Source organism: Buteo buteo, chromosome 7 (assembly GCF_964188355.1).
Source record: "Buteo buteo chromosome 7, bButBut1.hap1.1, whole genome shotgun sequence".
Taxonomy (NCBI): domain Eukaryota; kingdom Metazoa; phylum Chordata; class Aves; order Accipitriformes; family Accipitridae; genus Buteo; species Buteo buteo.
In genome coordinates, this window is record NC_134177.1 from 16,816,751 (window position 1) to 16,825,294 (window position 8,544).

Consider the following 8,544-nt stretch of genomic DNA (forward strand, 5'->3'; position numbering starts at 1 on the left):
TTCTCAAAGTGAGAAAGTTACCAGTGCTCAGCAAGGCCCATGGAATTGTAACATTTGCAATTAATGTTGAGATTAATCTAAGATCGGAAGAGTCCCTCCTCCTGCCAAAACAGCCTCCTGCAAGAGAACCTCAAATTTCTTCATCCAAACCAGTTTAAAATGACTCCGAGCACCTACCTGTTCGCTAGTGACCTTTTATGTAATTTAACAGGATGGAACATGAAGAGTTTGTTTTTCCCCAAGAGTCAGCACAAATTTCCCTCTGCTTGCTTTCTTCCTATTACTTATCCTTAGACTACTTCAGATCAGCCTGAACGTTTCCATGGTTACTACCAGCAACATACCTTCTGATAACAACACCCCCAGTGAAACTTCCCATTGGTATTCACTCCTTTTCAGCATCTTCAGTGCAATCACAGTGGACAATGTGTGTGTTTGAATTATCACAGTAATAAGCCAGAAACTAATAAGATAAAAATATTCAAGAACCAGAAAGATTAAAAAAAAACAAAACAAAACAAAACAAAAAAACACTTGAAGAAGTACATTATATTTGTGCCTGGAAAAAAAAAAAAATTTACTAGACCAGACACATATCCTTCCAAGTTTTTATGGAGACAATAAACGAAGAACTGGGTAATATGTTCTGATCATCTGTTTTAGGCAGACTCAAAAGACTTGTCTGGTAAAATTATTGCTTTATATAACAGTTTGTTCTTTTTGTTTTGATTAATGACTATGCTAGTTTCTAAGTAGCAACAGTTCTTACAGCTACATTGGAGAAAGCACATTTTTTTGGAACTGCTGTTACCTGCTGGTGAGTAAATGACTGTCCTGCCAGTGCATTTTATGGAATGCAATTAAATATTGTCCTAAAATAGAAAGTGCCTAGTACAGCTTTTAAATAGGTAAGAATTTTTGAGCATCCTGTTCTTGTTTTTCTAGCTGAATTGCATTACATACCATGTGAATCTCCAGACAAGATAAATTGCTTTTGTTTGAAATTAATTTACTATATAAATGCATATTCTTTCTAAATATCTTTGGAAGCACTCCTACTTCTTCACAACTCCTTTTGGTAGCTCAGACAGATTTTACAGCTTGGTTTTTGTTTTCAGGCTCAGTGCAGTAGAAGTACCTGGTGCGCATGTCTTTTAGTGTTTGATCTTTTTCATTTACAGAGTTTGGTCACAGAAGAAGGGTGCATGAAAATATAGCTTCATTTCATAGGCATATAAACCAAGATGGTAGTCCTCAGATAAGGAAACTGAATAGACTTTCACTGCTGTGCTTTCTTCTGTCTAAAACAAAAGCAAAAAACCGGCAGAGCTAATTTTCATCCAGAAGATGAGCTGCTTTGAAATGTGATGGACAAACACAACACGCAACCCACTGCTTCCACTTCTTCAGCAGTCTCAGGTAGCTTACCAAGTAAGAGGCAGAACAACATCTGCAACCAAGTACAAGCTGCTGATCCAGTCTGTGCTTCAAAGAAATTGGATTAGGACAGAGGAACATTAGGCAAAATGCTGGAGTTTCCATACTTTTTTAAGAAATGCCTTCAAATCATTAGCTTTGCTTTGGAAAACAGGAAGGACTAAGAAAACAGGACAGCTAGTTTCCAGGTGACTGTGCTTTGAGTGCAAAAATTGGGAACTAAGTCTTTAAGAAAGTGTTTGAAATCTATAGCAGGAAAGAAGGTGCTTTTATTTCCAATTGCCAAAAGTTAAAGCTGCATGTGCAAAAATCTCTTAAAAGCTGCATGAGATGAAAAATGCTAAAGCGCTAGCCAGATTTTGAGAGAGCATCTGCCAGAGATTTGTGTTCAATTGTATGAATTGGACATATGGATTTAGTTACATTATGTGAAAAGAGTTTGGCACACAGAAGTTGTACTTCTGTAAAAAGCCAAGGAATATAGTGCAGAGGATCCAGGAGAAAAAAGTCTTTCAAACTAAGGTAGAAAGTGAAAGGAAAGAAGATCAGAGAGTTGTGGGATCTTGTGTCCTGTAATAAAGGGAAAGTAAATTTCTCGGAGCATTCATGAATAAATCTAGAGCTTAGTGCCATATTCCAAAAATAAATTAGAACAATTGGTGTACAGGAAAGGTTAACAGCCAGTCTGCTACCACTAACTTATTTGGTTTTGTTTCTAAATCCTATTATTGTGGGGTTTAGTTGTTGGTTTAGTTGTTTCTTGGTTTTGTCTTTTTCTTTTTTAAGAAGAAACTTTTTACTGCATCGGTCCAGAGACAACTCTATTAGCATGAAGGACGTTCCGGAAATGAGTAAAGCTCTCTACAGCAAACACCAGAGGCTTTTCCAGTGAACATAAGGTGGAGAGGACACAGCCTGCCCACCAGAGAGCCAGCCAACACTGAGTAGCTTCCCCTCTCAGTTCCATATCAGCCATGTGATAGGTAGGGGGTCCGGTTTTCACTTTTAACTTCTTGCTTGCTGAGCCTTCAGTATGACTTACATGCTTTGTGCCAACATTGGCCTCTCTTTCCCAGCTTCTGGCTGCTGTTGCACATCCGTGGATGTCTCCTTATGCTCGCTCTTTCCCAAGCTTTCTGGCTCTGGAGGGAGGTGAGAGGTCTCCTTCACTACTTTTCTCTTGTGCAGAGCTTACTAAGAGAGTGATTAGTTGCTGTATTAGTTGATTATTGTTCCGAATGATGCAGGCCAGAAAACACCTTTACCTGGAGATTTAAACTTGCCTAGGAGTTTCTACACTCATTATCATTCTAATTCCTTGCTAAAGACCCTGGATTGCTTTTTGTCAATCCACATAATCTTCAGATGCTACTAGATGAGGTAATTTATATAACCAATGACTTTCTGACATGTGCTTGGTCTGATCAGAATGATAAAAATCTTTGCTGATGCTTTTCTTATTTCAATAAACTCTCATCCAAATTCTTCCTGCAGTTAGATCTTCACTGTATTTCCTTATCAATGGAGTTGAAAAACATAAAGGGCAATACAAATGTAATGTTATCTTGTCACGAGCTTATTGTGCAACCATTAGCCACTTCAGTCATAACCAAAATCCTATGTGTCAAAGCCTAAACATTCCTACACAGATCTCTTTGTACTAGCTGCTAAATTACTCTTATGATCCTCCAGCCACATCACCTCTGTCAGCGGTACAGAAACTGCAGTTTCTCAATAATTTCATGCTTGCCTTTTTTCCTGGAATCATTGTCAAAGAACAAGTTAAAAATGGTAAAAATACCAGGATCCTAAAAATGGCACTGTAAGACAAATCTGAGAAGAACTGGAGGTTTTAAGCTCTCAGTCTGATTACTTCAGCCTAACAGAGGATCAAAAGCAACCTTGTGTTTAATATAAAGTCTTAAAGATTGTCTGTATGTTATTTCTTCATGCAGCTGTGGGCTCCGGACTTCTAAAAAAAGACTGAGACATGGAGAAAGACAATCAAGCAAACAGGACTGGCAGTGCCCAGCATAAGTTTGAGGAGCTGTGACGCACCACAGGAAAACTACAGAGCAAGTTTGGGTGATGACTTTGACCAACCTATCTTTGACCTTTATTCGGTCTTTGTAATTATTGTGATTTTCTTTCATTTTATTGTGGTTTTTCAAAATGTATCTGCACTTTACAAATGCTCTGTTTGCTTCAGTAGAAAGAATCCAAACAAACAAGCAAAAAACTAAGCCAAAAGCACAACCCCAAAGCTTGAAACTATATATTAGAAGTAGGAATGGCCAAATTCTGCATGCTTAGACATCTCTCTTGTTCCCAGCCATGTGTTCAGAAGGGAGAAAACAAACAAAGCTGGCCATGTTTCTACGGTGCTACATCCAACCCTGCCAACCCAACCAACGCCTGTTACTGTCTACACATACCCAGGCAATCATGCACCAGCCTATACAGCTGGACGGGTCTGCCAACAAGCCCGTGTTCCTTGGGAGCTGAGGAAACTGCTGTGCAAACTGGGTCTGGACACCCAGGCTGCCTTCCCCCAGGAAAGGGTCTAGTTCATGCTGAAGTGAAAGACAAACTACTATTAAACAGAGGCCATAAAATTTCACCTTTCAAAGAAGCATCATAATATTTCTGTATTATCTATAAAAAAGATATGAGATTTATAGTACTTTCTTCAGAAGTAAAACACAGATGGGGACTGAACAGACATTTTTTGTCCCTGTAGTGGAAGACTGCTTTATGATCTGAAACCAGCATCTGCCAAAGAGGTTATCATTCACATGTACAAATGAACTACACTGCAAGATTGAAAAATTAATTAAGTCATTGTTTATTCAATTACATGCTGTGTCCCTGCTCCATCTAGATAAACAAGCTGAATAAACTTCTGAAAGCTCTCAGCCTGAAGAGCCTGAATCCTATTATCAGCTGTTAAATTAAACATTTAGAAGGCTACATTCCGTGAAAGGATATTTCCAAGGACCTGTGGTACTTCTAAGACAGCACATTTAAAACACTTTGGCATTTTAAACAAACTTACCTTGAAATTTTTAAGAGCCTAAATATGCCTGCAAATGAATTATCTTCCATTTAATGTTTTTGCAACAATTTTTATGTGGTATAATATTTTGTTTACATAAATCAAAGGGAATCATCCAATAAATACGAGATAGCGCATCTGACAATGTAAGATTTTCTTACCTGAAATAACAGACAATACAAAATAGTGTGAAATTCCTCTCCACCTCACCCAGAGCACTGTCACTAGGTGTAATTTCAGAGCAGACTACAGAAACTTCACACTTCTGGGCTGCCACCACAGTTGCCTTAATTATGTAGAGACTACTCCTGTGATAGTACTTCCGTGACACAGACAGGGGCATAATTAATTTTATTTGTAAGGAGATACTACAACATGTCAATGGTGAAAGTAAGAGGGAGACTCAGGCCCAGGACCAACAGCATTTACAGTTAGAAAAAGTTACAATGACAGGCAGAGCAGATGTACTCGAGCACAGAAACCACCTGGCAAGTGTCACTTTACAGTCCAGCATGTGCAGAAATGCTTTCAGAAGTGATGAAGTTTACAGCACCACTGGAATCATATACTTTTAGTACATGAGAAACTGGCAGCAATAGCAGCTGCAGGACAAAACTTCTTCCATTGGCCAACTACACCCTTTTGGAGGGCGTGTGGGGGAAAGCTCATGTATTCAGAAATTGAAACCAGAATATGATATGCATATGTCATAGGGACACCCACTGGTTTAGCAGCTTCAATCATCAGCACTGAAGCAAGTGCTTCATATTTAAGTTTGGCTCTTGGACAGAGATTTTATTTAAAAGATTTGCCAAAAAGAAATAGTGAGAAAAAATGTATTCCACATAAACTTCCGTTTTCCTTTAAGTGGCACAGAGCATAAAGCCTATGGACCAGTTCTCACCCCAAAACAACGAAAAAAATATTGTCTCTGCTGAGTAACAAAACAAAGGTGGAAGAACTTCAAAACCAGACAGACTATTTACTCTTTCTGGGTAAGCAAAGAGTCAGTATGGGAAGTTTTACACTCATCCCATTACACTCTTGTGTATTTTCTTTACTTGTATACAAACTCTCAGATTTATTTTACACACTGCTCAAAAAAGACCAGCAAATTTCCCCTGACTGGATGAAGGTCTCAGAATCAGAAACCTGAATCCTATGTGAGCCTGTTTGCAGTTTTCCTTATTTATTATTTACATGGTTTTACCATGAGGGGTAACACAGTGTGGCTCTGTCCCACAAACACGCTGGAGGCTGACTTGGGAGGGTTCAAGGTTACTTATGCAAAATAACATTTTTTCCAGTGAAATGCATCCCTCGATTTACCACTGGATGCAATTAACCTTTGCTCAGCAGTGAGAGTGGCAAGGCATCATACAGCTGCTAATGTAGGCTGCAAATTTATGGGGCAGAAATGAGAGGTGGCTTTTGCAACAGCAATGACAATAAAAAGGCAAGTCAGGACCCCCAACCTAGAGTGAGTCACAGGGTTTTTCTCCTGTGTTTTGTAACAAGAGGACAGATCCTGCTCATAGCAGAGGTCAACTTGTTTAGCGGGGACTGTTTAAAGCAGCAGCTTCAGGCTGAGCCTGTGCCAGGGGAGCTCTGCGGCTGGGCGAGCAGGGAGATCCCCAGAGCCATCATTGTTCCCTGGTCCTATTGGTGGCAGTGGCCAAAATCTTGCCTTGCACTGTTAGGCCAAGGGACAAACTTGTATTCAGCACAGTACATTTGCCATCAACAGTTATTCTCAATTTTTAAGAGTGAGTAGGTCTCTAGCAAAGTCATTGCCATCTTTAACTTGTTTCACACACTAGTACAATGCTGGTGTGCTTTGTGATACATGATTCAAAGGCTTTCTAGTGAATGTGGGAGAGAGAATGGATTTGACACTGGAGTCTCAGGAGGGAAAGGATCATGGGTTAAGCTCAGATGGACAGAGATATTTATTCTGATGCTTGAAATTAGAGCTCTGTTTAGATTACAGCTCAGGTTCACAGCATCAAAATCCTTTAGTCATTCTTGAATGAAAACAGAGCGGGCAGAAATCTGATTTGGGTTATTAACTCTTAAAATTTCAATCTTATAAGTTTAGAGAAGCAGATAAGTACAACCCAAATGACAAACCTCTGGCTGTAACTGAGACCAAGAATTCAAACATGTCACTGATCTGCAAACTGAGCAACCAGAGCTGAGCCCCAGTGAACCATCCGAGGCAGCAGTGATGAGCTGCGCTTGCACTTGTTGGAGGCACTCTAAATCTAGTCCGCCCCGGGGAACATTGTACTGAGCTCAGTAGACAAGATTAGCCCTTACTGTCTTCAAAGCAGATTTACTAGGGGACTAATGGGTTTTTAGCCCTTCCATCTCACTCAGTGACACTTCCCCATGCAGTCTATGTGGGATTTCTGGCTAACTGACATACCAGTCAGAGAGGTAACTGTTGTGCAGTGGATCTGGACTTCTACAAAAAGTTTGGTTTTCCTGTTTCTCTCCAGGCGTACTACAGAGATCAACAACAGCACATGTAAAAGGTGTCCTTACATTACTGGTTGCTGCCCATGAAACCAGATTTCAGTCTTGCTGGGAGTTGGGCAGCACCTCTCCTGAGAAGCCGAATCTCTTCAGACATGCCCTCTAATTTTCCCATTCAGTACAGAGAGAAATAAAGTGCAAAATAGGCATGGATTTCTAACTAAGCAGGTTTGCAGCCTCAGGTCTGTAATGACTGAAATTTCTACAGTTCACATTAAGACAGACATGGACACATATTCTAGAGAGCCAAAGAGCCACTAACTCTAAAACAAGATCTGTTTTGGAAGGGGAAAGATGCAGAAAGAGTAATTTTGCAGGCTACCTGCCCCAAAACAGAAAGCCAGTGTTTCCCTCTTCTCTGCTCTACTACATAATCACCCTGGCAACATCAGCACTCTAGAGAGATGCACTAAAATTGCTTAAGAGAAAGGATTTTTTTTCAGTGTTTTAGGTAGTTTAGAATCTTAACTACAAATTCATTGCAGCTCTGCAAGCTGAGATGAAAGGTGCAAAAAGCTTTAATCCAAATACAAAAGTCCCAAAGGAAATTTCTCTGTCAGCAGCAGAGTACTTGCTGGCAGAGGTGGTTCAAAACACTGCAGAACTGTAGCTCCCACGGCCCTGGCAGGGGAGGCAGCTGGGCCAGAGCTGCCTGTGCAGGGGTGCACAGGCAGCCTCGTGCCACAGCCATCCTCCGATGGCCCTGGAGCCTTTTGGGCCAGCTTTACACTGAATGGTTTGAAGGTTGCCACTCTCCTCCTGTTCTTTCCATGCTCCATTATTTTTTGAAGAAATTCAGTGATGCTGCTTTCTACACCACACTGTGGAGCAATGCTGATCCAGTGATAGTGTCATCTTTTCCAAAAGTGTAACCTTCGGGACCCTTTCTGGGTCCTTAATAACCTTTACCACTACCAGAACAGCATAAAGGAGGCTTTATGGTACAGGCTACTGACCTATTTTTGATATTTATTTCTACAGAATGACCTTTTCTTTCACTTGAAGTTTTACACTGATTATTGCAATTATTCTCAAAGTATTGCGCTAGAGCTGGAAATAAAAATGGAGGGTGATAACATAAATGAAGATCTGGCATCCCTAAGTGTAACAAGGCAAAAAAAGCTCATTTGTTAGTCCTCTCTCTTCCAGAAGAAAGAAGATGATCTCTCCTCTTTTTTCCATCTCTGACTGCTTTAAAAGACGGGTTAGAAGGAAGACAGCTAGCAATGGATATAGCTATCTACCTACTCCCTTCAATCTACTGCTGTGGGCATTCATTCAAATGTCAGGCTTGGTCCTATCTCTGCAATAGATACAAAATTGCTTTTGTTGAATGTATCAGTAGATCTCACACTATTTATGAACAAGGTTTTTTTCATAACCACTGTTTAAAGAAACAGCAGAACTCTCCAAATGTGCATGCTCAGTTTCTGAAGTCGACAATTTCATATCTCTTCATGAATAGATTTACCTGACTGTATTTGAGGTCAGTCCAGTCCTCCTCTTTATAACTC